This window comes from Asterias amurensis, chromosome 2 (genome assembly GCF_032118995.1).
Source record: "Asterias amurensis chromosome 2, ASM3211899v1".
NCBI classification, from domain to species: Eukaryota; Metazoa; Echinodermata; class Asteroidea; order Forcipulatida; family Asteriidae; genus Asterias; species Asterias amurensis.
Window position 1 is genome coordinate 28735518 of NC_092649.1, and position 18361 is coordinate 28753878.

Sequence of the window (18361 nt, forward strand, 5' to 3'; positions counted from 1 at the left end):
AATTGAGCCAGGCCCTGACGTCATTTCTGTGACCCTTTTCGAAACTACGGCTTTGGATGGAGCTGTGGCTTATAGGCGCCATCCTTACGGGTGTGAAGCACACGTTGGAAACCACACGTTTTCAACTGACGGTCTCTAGGCCCAAGCCCAAGCCCGCAGGCTAAAACCGTATTTTCGAAAGGGCTATCGTCTGCTAAAAAAGTGCAGAATGACCACATGGCCGGGGAACCAAAACATGCAACAAACTTTTATTTGGGTACTTTTTTTCCAGTTCAAAGCTCTGTGGTTTTTAGTTCGCCTTTCTCACTTTAATAACAAAGAACGTCCACTGGTGGCGGTGAATCTTTTGTGAATTTTACAGTTCTCTATTGTGATGTTTGGACGCCTTTTAAATTTTATTTTGAGTTGCTGCTGGGGGAACGGACAACACGACGTGGGAGACATGGCTTGATGGAAGTTTGCCGAGAGTATCAATAATCAACTGTCAACGTTAATTAAAAAAGTCCAGCAGAAGAGTAAAAACACGGGCCGTTGTGGTTTGGAATTTCCCCAACTTCACAGGCGAAGTGGTGTCAAGTTTGTCTCCATAAAGGGAAAAAAGGTCAGTTGAATTGAAGAATCTATTTGATAATTTGTAAATAAATAAATAAATAAATAAATAAAAAACTCGACTGCTGTTCGGACAACTTGTCTCGACTCGACGGTTCAGACAACTCGTCTCGACTCGACGGTTCAGACAACTCGACTTTGTTTGAGACAACTCGACAGATGGCCAAGATGTATCGTATAGGATAGGAGGTCCTGTTTTCAAGGTGTCCCTAAAATCGTGGCAAATCTTTTACCGCTCTGTGCGCGATGTAAACAGTCCCTAGCTAGATAAAACAACTGTGGTTTTATTTGCCAAGCAAAAAGTCTGCTCTCCCTTGACCAAAACTTAAAAACACGGAAGGCTGCACTGGTTATTTGCACTTGTAAATGCAAAAAGTTTGGTATTTTAGGCATTTCTACAATGAACAAAAATAATATGTCATGCTGTTGAGGCCATAGGCCTACATGTATATAAAAATATTTGCCCACTGAAAAAAGTTTCATCAAATAATATTTCAAATCACAATTCATGATGATCAAATCATGTGACTGAATATAGTTTGCTGAGCATTCTGGAAACATACAGAGGCTTGAAGAAGCCGTGTGCCTTATAAATTATATCATTTTCTAATATTCTTTGAGATTTTTATTATTATTATAAATTTTAATATATTACATAAATATTTTATAAATAATATTAAGAAAAAAAAGAAAAAAATACCAAATAAAAATCAGATTTGAAAGCCAATAATTATTCACACTATTTATTATTATTTCTAATTTTTTGCAAATGACCATGGTAATTTAAAAAATTTAATAAAATATTTTGAACAAAATGAAGACAACTGCTGGCTATAGAGTCATACAGTTACACATAGTTTCACAGAACACTTGTAGTCCTTGCACTTGCAGATGTTTCTTCCATGTATGGCTTCAACGGGAAACCATACTTTCTTGTTTGCCGTGAAAACCGAAAAAAACTCAAAACAAATGGGGCCAGTTGAAAAAGTCATTGAAGATCGGTGTGTGATGTGAACATTTCAATGTCCATTAAGTTTTAATATAATTATGTTTGCATACTTCATATTAGGCCTAACAAATAAAGATAATTATGGTGTCGGTTGGTATATATGGCATAATTTTTTCCCCAATTCAGAGAATAGGGCATAATACCGTGCAAACTGGTAAGAAGAGGATACACCTAGCACTATTGAGGTTCATTCGGCTATCGTCTCTGAACGAACCTCAATAGCTCTAGGAGTAGCCAAGACAAGTCTACGGTTGAGTGACTGACCTCCGTTACTGACATGTTTACACAACAAATTCCTGTAATTAAATCCTGCAATCTATAATTCTTGAGTGAACCTAAAGGCAAGTATTCCGTTCTCCTTGGAGACTTTGGCTGGATGCGACAGGTTAAAAAAAAAAACATTCAACCAATATTACAGCTCAATCAACTGTGTAGTCATTTTACTTTGTTTTTCAGGGGTGGGGTTCAGGGGCCTGCCATACGGCCCCTGGTGGGGTCCAGGGGCGAAGCCCTGGTGGTGGTCCATGGGGTGAAACCCCCGGGAGCTCTGAGCTTTTGAGATTTTGCGTTGAAAAATCAAGCCTCCGTGTGCCTAAAATACAGAGTTCAAGAAACACTTTCTAAGCTTTTTAGATCAATATCAGTCATCTTATTTTACTGGAAACAGTATGTACAGTAACGTGGGACTCCTAGAAAGTTTAATCACACACATCTTCTCCCTCTTGTTGCGAACAAACTGATAATCGTATTTGTTGCAAGCAGGGTCCGGTGCCCGCTTTAGGGCCCAGGGAAAAAATGTTGTAGATGCTCTCTGGTGCAATCTAAGGACTTCTCAGAGACATTTCTTGGACCCTTTAACTTCATCTGAAATGACTTAAAAGAAAACAAATAATGCAGTAAAAGTTTTTCCATAACATTTTGTTGGGGCCTCCTAATACAGAAAAATTTAAATGAAGAGCGTTTTTCCTCTAGCCTTTTTTTTTTTCTTTCCTTTTTTTTGTCTTGTTTTTATTTTTATTTGTTTACCCGGGGGGGCAGGTGCTCCTGGCCCCCCTGGATCCGCACCTGCTCATGGAGGAAAAATTACGAAATAAACAAGTATCAATTATCCGGTTGCCTGGATATTAAACCCACCCACCATACCCACCCCCGGGGGACGCCCGTGCATGTGCCAATCAGTACATGGTCCCCTGAGAAGTCTGACGGATGAGTTGTCTGGTATCCATCTGACCACAGGGCCTACATGTACATGTCAAAAGATATATATTATATCAATTTTTACCTGAAATGTTGTTCTGTGCAGTGGAATTGTAGATCTGTTTTTTATGTAAAAACAAGATGGCATCAACTTTAAGTAGGTTATTTCACCTAAAAAATGTCGGGCTATCAAACTGGAAAAAATGAGTAGCCCGACTAAATGTGGTAGTCCTGGGCTAGCAGGCTAATGGCAATTTCGCCCCTGTATAGTAAGGCATCATAACAATTTTTTAAAGCACTGTTGATTAACACTTTCCCTCTAAAATAAATCTAAATACAGTTGATTCCCATTAATACGAGGTCCACCGGACTGGCCCATTTTCCTCGTATTATCCGAACCTCAATGTATCTGATCGCATAATAATCATTGAACCATGCACAAAGTGCGTGCATAATGGCCGCACGTGTACACAGATGCATGAGTAGTGTGTCATGTACTGCACAAACAAGCACAAAATTAGGCTTAAAAAAACTGTTTTAATTAAGTTAGTTTAGTTTTAAATTCAATTTGAAAATCGATTTACATTTTACAAGATTGAAAAAATGTGTGAGATTTTAAGTTGCGTTCTTGTTTTGGGAGGTTTCCCTTGCAAAACTTTGGTCGCCGGCAGTTTATTGCCAATGCAACAAATAGAGTGTTGGTTTTCATCAGTAACCACCTGTATAATGCTGGATGGTTCATTGCTACTGCGAGATACCAGGGAAAATCTTGATGCTGCAATCATATTGCACACGCTGTGAAAAACTTTGGCCGTAGCAGTCAATAAAATAAAAGCGGGATTTTCATTGATAACCACTAGTGTAATAATAGATGGTTCATTGTTAATGCGAGATACCAGCTGTTCCGTATTTTATATTTTTTATTGCTCATGCATCTGTGTGCACATGCAATACACCCAGTCACAGCAAGCAGTTAACAAAATATAGAATCTTGATTTTTATTGGTAAACACCTGTGTCATGTTAGATGGTTCATTGCCAATGAGGGATACCAGGTAAAATCTTGCTTTTGCATTCAATAATATTGATCACGCAACTAGTTTTGCTTGTAAGTTGTGGGTTTTTTTTTCTTCTGAAAATGCACAATGCGCTTATAAACTCAGTAGATCAGAGATTTCTCCATTGTTTTAACCATGCAAACCTCCCAATCAAGTTCTAAATCTGAGGTCTCGAAATCAAATTCGTGGAAAATTACGTCTTTCTCTAAAACTATGGCACTTCAGAGGGAGCCGTTTCTCACAATGTTTTATACCATCAACCTCTCCTCATAACTCGTCACCAAGTAAGGTTTTACGCAAATAATTCTTTTGAGTAATTACCAATAGTGTCCACTGTCACCACTATCCCCAATATTATATAAAAGAACTAATGAGTGATGACCCCGAGTAATAAACTAAATAAAACACACGAAGAAATGACTACATGAGACCATGTTAAATTTAGATAATATATTTACAACAAAAATTATTTGCAGTTATGTACAACATTGGGTAAATCGGTGTAATCATTAGTTAAACCCACAGTCAATTGAAACACTTATTATCGATTGGCCAAAGCAATCTCCTATCAATTAATGAATAAAAATTACAGATACTTGTACTTTAAAGTTACGGTAGCTCGTCTCTATAGTCTTTAGTCTCCCTGTACGTTCACGTACGATGAATGGCGATTGGCACGCAGTCTAGTATGACATCACACACAGATGACGTTAAGTTTAGTCTCCACTTCAGGAGTTCACAGCGGCCCTCGTCTTTCAGTTCATCTCAAATAGGGAGTCTCATGGACGGGAGATCGAAGCCCCAAATAATGGCCATGGTTATTGTGCGGGCGAACTAACTTGAGGCGTCTTCAGGCTGAGTGTTGCGGTGTCGACCGGGGTTAGGAAGAATCGTTACTATGGCTCTGTTTTGCCTATAGTTTTTTGATCACAGATCAAACAAGACAGAATTCTTGCTGACTGTCTACCTGTTGCTTCAGGAAGCTTCACGCAGTTGGTACAGTCTCTAAACACTCAAGCTCACCATCAAAACATGCTCTCAGATCGCCGATCAAAATCGTTCTGATCAAAACTAACATTCAATTTCACTAGCAAACTCACTCACTCCTAAACTCCCAAAATCAACAAAAGAACAAACACCAACAAACGACAGACTAAACAACAACAATAACAGAATTAAACGGGGACAATAACCACGGCCGATGTATTACGTAATGTACTGTGACAACGAAAAAGCGTCCTATGTTACACGAAAAAAAGCACTGGAAAAATACAGGAGGGTGCGGTTTGTAGCAGCGGGAAAATTAAACGCGCGCGATTGGCTTAAGGCTATACGTCATGCGGGAAGGCTAAACCAATGTGTTGCAGGGGTGGCTAAAGAACAGTAAAAATAAATAAACGCAGCCCGATCTTGAGTAATTACCAATAGTGTCCACTGCCTTTAAAGGCCACAAATAACGACTTGACAGGCTGTACAGGTGTTTCCTTTGTTGGTTTTTGAATTGTTCTCGTTATAAAAGGGTTTAAAGGGACACACCGGCCGAATTGGGCTATTTGGGTTTCAAAATAGACTAAGAAATGTATTCAACGGGTTTCCAGGAATGAAGAAGAACAGTCCTTAAAAAAAATCATCAAATTTGGCCGTTTTTGAGCCTTTTAAAACAAAAACGAAGGTCGCGTGATTGTTCTAACCAAAAAGTGGTACAAACAATCACGTGACCTTCCGGGTTAGTTTTACTTCCAGCCGTCTAAAAGTAACTTACCCAACCAAATTTAAATTTTTTTTTTTCAAATTTATTAACAAGTAATTGACGAAAAAGATCATGTATTCAAATTATCGCTACAAAATGTAAATAATGGTGAAAAATCTAACGTAAGATTCGTATTCAAAGAGTCCGTGTAACGGAAGCTTGTTATATGGCCCCACAGCGTGGAGCAATCGGAACGTAAGCCTCGGGACATATCACGTACCGCACATGCCGTGTCTCGTGGGGGGCTGGAGGTGTAATCCCGGGCGCTATGAACTTCCAGCTTGCGGGTCTCGCCGTGAGCTTGGGAGGGGTTGGGAGCCAGACATCAGAGTACATGTTTGTCATCGTGGGTTTGTCATTCGGTACACCTCGTGTCAAATCCGCTATTTCTTATGATCGCAACATTCCAATATTATACTCTGTTTTGTTTCATGGCTCCTAATTTCTTTTTGCTAGGAGTTTTCAGGAAACAATAAAAAAAGATTGATGATGTCAAAACGTAGGAATACCGCATTTTGTTATACTGACAGTGTTATTGTGTGAGTAGCTTAAAAAATGTTCTATGAAGAAGAAAAAAAGGATTAAAAAAAACGGAGCCCTTGATCGAAAAAAGAACAGGTGAAAAATAATTTTGTATAAAAGGTTGAACAAAATATGATAAAAAAATTCACTCAAAGCATAATTATGTCAAACATTTTTTTTTTAATTCTGTGAATGAAGTGTTATTTTTGAGATTGTTGAGGTATTATTTGGTTACGTTCCAAGCTACGCAGCTACTCAGCTACGCTTACGTTCCTTCAGGTTACGCTATAATATAAAAAGGTACGTTTTTCAAGCCCGAGTTAAGCTACGCTTACGTTCCATATGCAGCTACGTTTACGTTCCAAGATATCCAGCTTCGCTTATACCTTCCAAAATATGACGTTCCAAGCTACGCTTACATTCCAAGTTTTGCCTACGTTCCTTCTCAAGTTACGCTATATATACAAAAGGTACACTTTCAATCCTGAGTCAAGTTACGCTTACGTTCCATACGCAGCTACGTTTACGTTCCAAGATACCCAGCTACGCTTACGCTCCAAGATATGCTTACGTTCCAAAAGATATGTTATGTTCCAAGCTACGCAGCTGCTCCATATCCATACAATCCATATACATCATTTAGGTTTGTTACGCTAAAATCAAAAATTATGCTTTCAATCCCGAGTCAAGCTAGGCTTACGTTTCAAGATTTGCAGCTACGCTTACATTTCAAAAAACATTCTCACAAGGACGCTTTTGAATCCCTCACGATTCCCTCCCCCCACCCCAACCCCCTAAACTGTGTACACGGTGAGCCGGTGTGTCCCTTTAAACAATGTTTTGCTGGTAATGGGTCGCCCAAATTACCTCGTTATAACCGTGTTCTCACTACTACCGTGCTCGTATAATCAATATTTTAATGCATTGAAACACGCATGGGGCAGTTCGGGACCGGCAATAAACCTCGTAGTAATCGAAACCTCGTAATATGCGAGCTCGTAATAACGGGAGTCAACTGTATTGCATTTCTATGATTTGTTTTAGGCTTGAACTGTTAGGAACGGTGTTTGGTCTGAAACCAATGTTGTACTTTCTTATTTAACTTTATCCTCCTAGAAACACTGGAAAGACCATTTTGAGGAGGAACATGGCAAACCCCAGGGCTATGCTGCTTGCTGAATGCTGCTTGCTGGATGCTACTTGCTGGATGCTGCTTGCTGGATGCTGCTTGCTGGATGCTTACTGCTGAGACATCTAGGTCAGAATCAACCTGCTGAGTTTACTCATTCTGCCATCATCAAGACAGTCATACAAAACAAAGTGAGTTCTTCTTCAATTTTTGAAATGTTTTCTTTACCTTCAAAAGTATAAATCCTTAGATTTTTGTGTGGAATTGGTGCCACAATTGCAGATCCTGTCACTTGATTGGTTGAACTCTTGTCACATGTCATCCTTTAATGTGCCATATAAACTGCCGCGTTGTTTAAAATCCTATATTGTGGGCCAATATAGATAATTATTGGACCCACTCATATTTCCCAAATGATCTAAGTTAGGGGTTTCCATGGCTGACAAGGTTGGTATCTTTATGGATTCATCCACCTTGTTTAGAAGTTTTAATTTGTAATGTTCATAGTGGGGGTCAGTAACTTTGGTCTGCATCAATGCCCCCCCCCCCCTGCTGCAATGGTTGCTTATCTGAATGATTGGAGTTTTTAATTTTTTGTTTGCGGGGTCTTTGAATACTTTTTCCGTGACCTTTATTTGTAGATCTCTAGTTTTGTCTTTAGTGTACCCTCGAAGAAAAGATCATTTGACTATGTCTTCTCTTAAAACATAAAATATAATGTGTTGTTAACCAATCGGGGGCGTCCTTTTGCAAAGTCCTGAATGTTTGGCCAACCAGTGGTTGGTTAAAATGTAGCTGCTGCTTTCATTGCAAAGTACAATAATAAATCTTTAACTGTGCTATCTGAGCAAATAGGACACCTTTTTTAATGATACTAAACCCACCAGTATTTGTGTCATTAGTTTTAACCGCAGTTGCTAATAATTGTGTACAATCAGTAAATGCATTGGAGCATCAGTTGACATCACTGATGAAGGGGTAGTCCAATTTGCATAAAAACTAACGTCTTGAATTAAGACTACTTGTGTATTGGAGGCAAAGTCTTGGGCTTATTTCGGTCAAGAAGAGGGCGTGGTCCACTTAGTCCACATGGGTGGGGTGATGGATTCTTCTTAAGAAACACTGACTGTCTATCACATTCATGCTGGAAGACCAGAAAATGTTGTAAAGGCGCATAAGATACTTGAGTAATTTGTCATGATAATGTAAGCAAGATTGTAGACATTTTACACTCCCTAGATGTTCTTGATATGATAAAACATTTATGGTTATACTGTTGAAAACTCAATGATTTAATAATACAGGACTCTACAAAGTATATAGTGCTAATGGTTATTACATGTTATTGAAAATTATGAAAATATTAAGTTGGGGTGCTTGTTAAACATATTAGAACTGTCATATCTAGGCCCTCTATAACATCACATACATTTATTTATAAATAAACAAATACCATGTATTATTATCATGTATAATCATGACTAAACAGAAAATAAACAATTTAAAGATACTATAGGTTTTCCCGGTCAAATTCGGCAAATGAGCAGTCAAATTCATTTTCATGCGCTCGAATTAAAGCTGTTTTGCCTCTCCAGTCTCCAGTTGTTACTGCATTTCAAATTCAGAATTCGGCCATTCAATTTTGTTTTGAGTCGAGTCAAATTCCTTTAGCACTCTGTTCAATTTAGCATATCGTCATTCTTTTTCGTGACACACAAGCCTTAGGAATTTGATTGCCGTTTGATGAATTGTTAAAATGAATGTCTCAACATTACATTTGACGAATCGTAAAACGAAATTGAATGACCCTTTTCACCATAGCATTTGATTTTGCACGAAATAGAATAGCTTGGTGGTTAAATTGGCTGCTCGTTTTGCCGAAATTGACCGAGAAAACCTTTTTACGAGTAAACATTTTATTACAAATGAACAGTTATTAAATTTTAATAATTCATACTAAAAAAAAACTAATTCAGGCTCTCTCCTGTAGCAGCTCTATTTCAAAGTCAACAAAGTTCTTAAAAGATTTCAATAATTTGTTAAAATGTTTACATTAAATTCTAATAACTAATGCTGAAATAAAGTACACACAACACAGAAAGTTACAAATGTAAGGAATGCTAACACAAAAATTGCCAAAGTTGATCTATTTACAATTGAAATAATGATCTTGTTGGTAATTCAAAGAGATTGTTATTGTGTACAAAGGTAAGATCATGCACAAATAAACATTTTATTACAAATGATTCCGAATAAACATGAGTTCAAATGACTTGATCAAGGTGATTTAAATCAAGAAACATTGGATATTTTTAAATTTTAATAATTCAACCTAAGGCTCTCCTGTAGCAGCTCTATTTCAAAGTCAACAAAGTTCTTAAAAGATTTCAATAAGTTGTTAAAATGTTTACATTAAATTCTAATAACTAATGCTAATGTACACAACAAAGAAAGTTACAAATGTAAGGAATGCTAACACAAAATTGGCCAAAGTTGATCTATTTACAATTGAAATAATGACCTTGTTGGTAATTCAAAAAGATTGTTACATGTATTGTGTAAAAAGGGAAGATCATGCATAAAACATGACCCTATGTCGGGGGGGGGGGGGGGGTTGCGTACAACACTCCCCCCCCCCACAATTTTTTTTTTCCAAAAGGTCCACATTTTTTTAATACATTTTTTTCGAGGGCCTTTTTCAATGACATAAATGTAAATTAAGCATTCAGTCCAAAGTCCTTGCCAATTGTGTGAGGTTAAGCTATCTGAATTCCAGCAGTCTCTGTTTTTGGTTTCAACAGTGTACTAAAATTTTAATATCTTGCTGTACAGCTATTTCATTATGAAAAGGTCAAAAATCGTATAATCACGACCCACCCAGAAAAAAATCCTGATTACACCGCTGGTCAACACATTGTTTAATTAAGTATAATGTGCGTATCAAGCATCAATTCTTAATGGCTGCAGGAAAACCTTTTACAGGAGTTACAAATAGGGACACCGCCAATAGAGGGCTAGATAGCTCAGTTGGTAGAGCGCCGGCACGTTAATCCGGAGGTCGTTGGTTCGAATCCCACTCTAGTCAATTCTTTGTTCAACCCCAAATAAATCTTGTAGCGGAACAAAGAGACCAACAATAATAGGAACTGTATTATTATCGGACGTTTCCTGTATTTGTTTGCAATGTGTGAAAAGCTTGCATATTGTAATTCCCATACCAATTTGCATGTAAAGCAATTGGACCATTCCAAATTACTCCTGTATTATTCCAACCCTCTGACACAGAGTGGGCTTTTTTCCACTTTGGTGTGTGCATAATAATTGTAAATAGTATCAATTAATAAATCTTTATAATTATAACTTGTACCAATTAATAAGTATTTATAATTATAACTGGTGTGTTAAGCTTGACATCGCGTATACGTCATTCTATCAGCAATACCACACCTTTATGGATATACACTCGATTTTCGTCATAACACGAAGCCCATGCACCGCTAATATCTTTCCTGTAAATAAGAAGCATGATTGGTCTCACTCCGAGATTGACAAGCCTGTCCCACGTTGCACTATTTGTACGCTGAGCATTTAAAACTGAACCACCCCATCCAAACCATCCTGTTTTATCATACTGGGGAGAATATGCTTGCCTAAACAATGCACTCAAGTCATTGTGAGGTGATCCAATGTTGGGTAGGCTTTGTCCTACCACAATGTTATGTTTTCCGTTAACACGAAAACGTGAATAAACCTTTCTTACCTGTCCTCTGAGAGTGTGTACATGAAAACCTGTAACAGGATCGTAGACTGAAACTATCCAATAGACTCCTGGATAGTTGTAGATAATTTTTCAGATAATTGGACAGTGCATGATGGCTAAGAGACGGCTTTCTACGACTTTCTCTTTCAATGTCAGTCTTCCATAAGTCTCCTGAAAAAAAAAATCATTAAAAACTGAATGTTCATTCATTTATTACATCAAAGCAACATTACATTAGGACATGATTTTGTGAGTAGAGGTTTTGTGGTAAAAATTTCATAAAAACAAGTTAGGCCTACTCATGTTGGAATGAATGGCTGCAATAACAAAGTAATGAAAAAAAGGAAAGAAAGGCCATAATGACCATGTCTGAATTTCTGCATATAACTACTTTATTTTATTTTCAACTGAACTCTTGGAATATCTGCGGTAATACTATCACTTCAGACACTGGACAGTACACATCACAAGGTGCCATTGATCCATGGTTGATCAAGTACTTGTTTTGCAACGACGGACGGACGTGTAGGGTGTGTTGGGAGGTCGCTGCATGCATTTTATGCATTACGTGCGAGTTCGTAATGCTAGCAATCTGTTATCTGTTGATCTAGCAATCGCATTTTATCTCACGCTATTGCATTGTTCCAAAACAACCTCTAGCGTTCAATGTTTCTTGTATTTTATTGTCGCACGCAAAGTAACGACGACTACAGGCGTGAAATCTGCTTTTATGTGACTTGAAATTTACAGACCTCGGAACGGTTGCGGGCTTATTTTCTGTGTCATTTTAAGAGATTTTCGAGTCGAACTTGGACATCGTTGAATTTACAGGAAATTAGCAAGCAAGGGCAAAAATATTTTTAACATTCGTTCCTACCCTATGTTTTGAAGCAATAAAATAATTCAACAAAATAAAATGTGTTTTCGTCCCTACCAACCCTAATTTTTTGTCCAGTGTAATAGAAACAAATATTATTTTGTTTGGCCTAATGCTATTGCATATATAATTTAAAAAAACATTTTGAGCCCAACTAGCTGTTGTGAACCATGTCAGCCAAAAATGGTTATGGTAAGGGGAAGTGTTCTATATTAAAATATATCGAGGTTTGAGAATGAAAGTGAAAAATTTGAAATTTGTGCCTATTTTTGGGCTAATTGTGGCTATCTGAATTTCCTAACAGCAATTTTTTAATTGCTTCCAGATTATTTGGTGATTATTTTAAAACAAAGAGAACTACTTAAATACTGAAATAGGGCTAGCAGGTAAAGGGTCACTTACCATCACAAAATGGGTGATTCCCTGTCCATCCATTGCTTGTACAGGTTCGAGATGATGATCCTATCATTCCATAACCAGCATCACAAGAAAAGTCACAAGTTTGTCCTTCCAGTGTTTGTGGGCATCCGGATCGCGAATTACCGTGAGGAAGGAAGAGTTGATCACATGTACTTCTACAGCTGATTCTGTGGTTACATAGTTGTTCATGTTGGGATATTTTTGTTGGGGATGAAGTTTGTGATATGTAAGTTGTTGGGATTGCTGATGCACTGTGGTAATTGGAATTGGTGTGTCGCTCATATCCAAGTTGTCTACAAACTTCAGTAGCAGTGTGTAAGTGACTGCTCATTACACACACAAATGCAAAGTCATTCTCTGAACTAATTTTGAGAATTCCTTCGTAGGGAGTTGGTCCGTTAGCAAGATAAATCGCTCTATGACATTCAAGACGTTGTGGACGTCTGCTTTGTATAGTCCTGCGATTTAAAAACCATCGTGGCAGTTTTAAAACCCATTTTGTAAAGTGTGGCAGTATTTGATGGCAGGCTTGAGGATACAGTGATTGTGGAACAACAGTGCCTTGCCGTGAAGATATTGTATATTGCACACTCACACTGACTTGTGAAATATATTGCGTCAAACACTTCAATGATAGACTGACAGTGCCTCTGTGGTGGGTTCCAGTCATAACCATGGCAAATAACATCATTTGTTCTGGGTAGTCTCGATCATCTCTTGCATAGTACCCTTCATTACAAACCAGTTCCACCATATCTCCTGTCACATACTGAGATCTTATGTTATTGTAAAAGCCATGTGTCTGTGGTAATAAAGCTGGACATACTCATGGTACACATTGGGTCTCATCAGATGGAGACAAAAATGCCTCAATTCCTGCAACTCTAGTGCATTGTTTATGTGCAGGGCCTTGAAGATTGTACCAAGAAGAGCAGGAATAGGTAACATTCTCTTCTACATAAATTGCAGTAGCATTCACACTACCAAACTGTGGAGCCTTCAGGCCTGTACACTTTGATTTTTCATAGCAGGTTGGAATTTCGGGAGTCCACTGAGACTGGTGACCGCAAACACTACTGAATGTGTTTATTCCATCACGACTTATTTCATAACCGTGTACACATCTCCATGTAAACGTGTCTTCATAAACAGGGTTGTCACTACCCAAAACAAGTTCAGCATTGGTGACTACTGGCAGTGTGCATTCTGTTATACTACATCTAGGGATGATTGACGTCCCGTCATTAAAGATGATATTGTTGCCACCTTCCAATTCGTAACCAGTCTCACACGAGACTATTGCAACAATATATTCTTGTTCATTGCGTGTTAAATCCTCTATCCGTAGATGTGATGGCAAATTAACTAAGTTTGTGCAAGTATTTTTACCAGTCCTTAGTGTTATCTGTACAGGAGTATTAGTTGTATTGTACACCAGACTACTAACAGAAATATGATATTCAGTCTCAGGAATCAAACTGAATACAGAGATGTTGGAACTGTTGGTGGTCTGCTCAAAATTTTCTCCGGCTTGTTCAACACTCCAAATTCTAACAATGTACTCATAATCTTGGACTGAAGGATCGGTCAGAGAAGTGGGTGGATTCCAGCGTATAACAAAACCGTCCAAGAGTGGATCAGCAATTAGACCAGTCGGTTGGTTTGGGGGAATAGTACCATACACTAAAGGTGAAATGGCAACATTTAGCTCACAAGAACTCAGGATCAAAGTAAAGCTATGTGTTGACCCTGCTGCCAGGTTATTGACTGTGACTGACTCAGGAGGTGGTAGATTCAGAGGATAATATGTTGTAGAATTGTACTCAAAGTGTACGTATTGAAAACTCGCTGTCTCTTGCGAATCGTACACATCGTTCCAAGAGCTTACATTAAAGATTAGTCGAATGGAAGTCGCTGAAACAATTGTGCTGTAAAGGAGTTGTCCACTACGCACCAAATTAATCATAGGCTCCAGTTGTCTATAGCTTTCATCAAAATCTTCCGGGGTTAAGTAGCCATCAGAGAAAGAGAATGCTATATGCTGATATGTGCTGTTTCGCAACCAGAACGGAAGGGTTATCATCAGAAAGTCCTGACCAAGAAAGTCTCTTGATACTGCTTCTGTAGAATTTTCAAAGTCCACTGTCGACTGCAAATCTTCACCGTAAAAATAGTAGCAAATTGCATGTAATGAAGTTTGATTCAAAACAATCAAATCAAGTTCTTCGTCAGTTGCAAAGTTATTGATCACTTTGTGCCCGAACGCATTGTCAAGTTGATAGATATCAGAGCCTCTTCCTCCTTGAAGAAGATCATCTCCTCCAGCTGGAAAAATGAAATCCTCTCCACCATATGCTCGAATGACATTGTTGTCATCATTTCCAATCAGAAAATCATCATATTCTGAAGATAGAATGTTGTTAATCATTTCATAAGAATCACCTTCAGCATCTGCATCCCATCCAAGACCAATTTGAAGGTTTATGCTCACACCGGTAAGGCTATGCCCACTAAAAACCACTGTGTTTGAACCGGGACCTCCTATGATTGTGTCAGCTCCCATGCCACCATAAAACACATCGTCATCTAGACCGCCATCGAGAAAGTCGTCGCCATCTCCACCATAAAGTGCATCATTTCCTAAACCACCATATATGGAATCATGCCCATCTAAACCAATCAAATCTTCTCCACCAGGTCCACCAATTATGGTATCATTCTTCTGTCCTCCAATAATCTTTGTTGTGTGTTTTCCACCTTCAATGTGGTTTTCAGCAAATTTAGATCCAAGTAGAACACGAGCAGTAGAAAAGGTTGTGTTTACTTGTGCAGACAACACTTGACTGAACATAGAGGTAGAGAAGTCTACAATAATAACCTTGATGTATGGAAATTCATCACTTAATTTGAACAAGACTCCATCAATGCTATGAACTAGCAAGTGTTGGTATGTCACTCCAGTATAGTAGTTGACGACGACGGTCACCCTGATTGAGTCATTTCTGGAACGAGATGTCAAAGTAGCATCACTGGCATCACGCGATACCTCAATATCGTGGAAAATAACATCAAGCTTCAGATGATCTAGTTCTTTGTCTTTGGCAAAGTTATCAATGGTGTTGAATGTTCCGTATCTGTGGCCCATAACATAGGTGTCTGTACCGTTATTCCCTGTCAATTTCTGTGAACCAAACGGATTGCCTGGTCCAGGATCGATGTAGTTATTTAGTTCATTTCCAATGATAGAATAACTGCACAAGTCGGTTTTTGCTACAAATCGTTCACATTTTGAATATGGTGGGACGTTTAGATTAATAACATGAAGTTTAAAAGCAGATTATAATGATCCACACAAGTATCACTCAAAATTGCACGGTTTTCATTTTACGTCGCGAACTAACACGGTCAGCCATTTATGCGAGTCAAATTTTTTACTCCCATAAATGGCCCACCGTGTTAGTCGACGAAGGCAAACGAAAACCACGCAATTTCGAGGCATATTTGTGTAGATCATTGTATTCTACTTTTACAACATCTTTCTAACCATATTGATTTTATAACAAACGGTTACAGAATGCTTTTCAAGGACCAACTCGACTGATCCAAGGCAACGTGTTCCTTTAATTAAAAAAAAAAAAAAACTAATTTGGTAAAGATGTATTTAAGTACGAGTTGACATGGGTACGAGTCTGAATGGAAAATGTGAGATACATGTATAGGGTCACCAGTTGGGTTGAGTTTTGTTGGGCTGCCTTTACCAATTTTAGTAAATTTGGGGAAATGGTGGTTGAGTTTAGTAGACCATGGAGGAAGGAAGAGAAGGAGTTCGAACGAAGGGACTTCAAAAGTTGAACCCGTGGTACCGCGGTCGTTCAACAACAGCTCGTAATCACCCACATACCTTACACAAACAATGGGCGACCTGGCATATGTGAGTTTGCGCGTGCGCACTTGGTTCTTCGCACAATTACTATGGCGTTGTATGTCAAGCAACTCATTATATATGCAGCTTAGGGGGTTAGGGAGGGTCTAATCAGTGGCATGGGCATCTACACAGGACAAAGGAACTATGAATTTATCCATCTTCTTGTGGTCAAGCCAGTCCCTTCCCTTCAACCCCCCCCCCCTTGTCCCCCTATAATAATAATAATAATAATAATAATAATAATAATAATAATAATAATAATAATAATAATAAACAGCATTTATAAGGCGCATTATGAATAAAAGATTCCTCTATGCGCCTAACAATAAAAACTAAAAAGGCTAAACAGAAACAAGACCAATTAAAAACATAGAGGCAAAATACGATTAAACCGAATAATAACCGACAAAACGTTAGAAACAACAGACCTAGATATAATATAAAGGGCCTAAACCCATAAAATAGAAATAGAAATATTTAAAATACATAAAATTAATCCATCAATATACATCGAACCATGAGCAATTAGCAAATGTACAAATTGGTTTAGTGACTAAAAAGATTCAACAAATATAAATTGTTTTACCCCTTGCTTTTTTCTGTATGCTTTCTAACCCCATTCATGTATTTCAACTGTAGTTACCTGTTCACTTAGTTACCTGTTTGCAACAGCTAATTCTGTTTTCTTAAAAGTATATAGCTAAGAATATGTACCGGTACATGGTAAAAAAATGGAAAATAGATGACTGAGGAATATACAATGTATTGTAAAATAAGGAGTTATATTCTTGAACTATGTGTACTCATTCAAGAAGTTAACTAAATATGAACAAAAAATAAAGTGGTTATAAATGTATATGTACATGAACATGTAATCAATCAAAGTAAGGGAAATCTAAATCCTTCAAATCCATGGAAGTAAATTATATCTCCACATAAAGTCATCAAACAGAAGATTTTTCCTATAGACACAACACAGTGAATTTGGGCTTCCTAAAGACCATCAATAAATGTATTCACTTGAGTAAAAATCAGAGTAAAGTTTAAGATTATACTGAAACCAAGTTGCTCCATGCTAAAGCTAACGTCATGTGAAGTCATCTTAAAGACTCTACAAAAGTGACTTTGAAGATATGGCATTTTTGATTTAGGAGTTAAAGAGAAATATGAGTAATATGCTGCATCACATAAACCATCATAAACTTAAGGACTAGTGTGCCAGTCTGATAAGACACTACTGGTATAGGTGCACTTTCCAAGAAACACTGGATAAAAGAAATCCCTGCAGGGTAATAAAATGCTTGGCAAACATACTGCCTCCCTGTACTAAGGTATGGTGCCTTCCAAGAGACTGTGTGCACCTCATTATATATGCAGCAACTTAGGGGGTTCGGAAGGGTCTAATTTTTCTTGAACTTTGTGTACTCATTCAGGAAGTTAACTAAATATGAACAAAAAATAAAGTGGTTAAATGTATATGTAATCAATCAAAGTAAGGGAAATCTGAATCCTTCAAATCCATTGAAGTAGATTATATCTCCACATAAAGTCATTAACAGAAGATTTTTCCTATAGACACAACACAGTTAATTTGGGCTTCCTGAAGACCATCAATGAATGAATTTACTTGAAATTTAGTAAAAATCGAATGTCGGTCACTTCGTACCCAAGTCACTTGGTACTAAAGTCACTCGTACCCAAGTCACTTCGTACCCAAGTCACGTGGTACTAAAGTCACTGTTGTCCAAGTCACTCATACCCAAGTCACTTCGTACCCAAGTCACGTCATATGTGCATGAATTTGGTACGGTTGTTGAGGCGAAGGAAGCAAATTCTTTGAAACAATCCTTCAGGTATTGGATTGGTTTTTAATATCAGCACTGGTTATCAGTAAAAATTCACTTTTTAGGAGAGTTTTTTAATAGTAAACGCAGTAATTTACGGAGGAAAAGCTTGTGTAAAATATGCCCTCAATGCGTGCCATTCTTATTCTGTCAGATCGCGTCAAAGTGAAGAACAATAATTCGGTCGCACTAAATACCGACAACTCACGACCCCTCACGACAACAACTTTTAAATGCACTTTAACAAAACATTTCAACATAA

General features: G+C 37.9%; 1 protein-coding gene and 1 pseudogene across 1 annotated transcript in view; one reads left to right on the forward strand and one right to left on the reverse strand.

Annotated features, from left to right (window-relative positions):
- Nucleotides 1–482: 482 nt before the first annotated feature.
- The window catches only part of LOC139954599 (reelin-like), a 56858-nt gene continuing 38979 nt past the window's right edge, over nt 483–18361 (forward strand). Inside the window, exons 1-2 of the mRNA XM_071954486.1 lie at nt 483–601; nt 7261–7464. The gene's annotated coding sequence lies outside the window, so the exon portion shown is untranslated. The remainder of the gene's footprint in view (nt 602–7260; nt 7465–18361) is intronic.
- Nucleotides 10012–12941, reverse strand: LOC139954231 (uncharacterized; annotated as a pseudogene).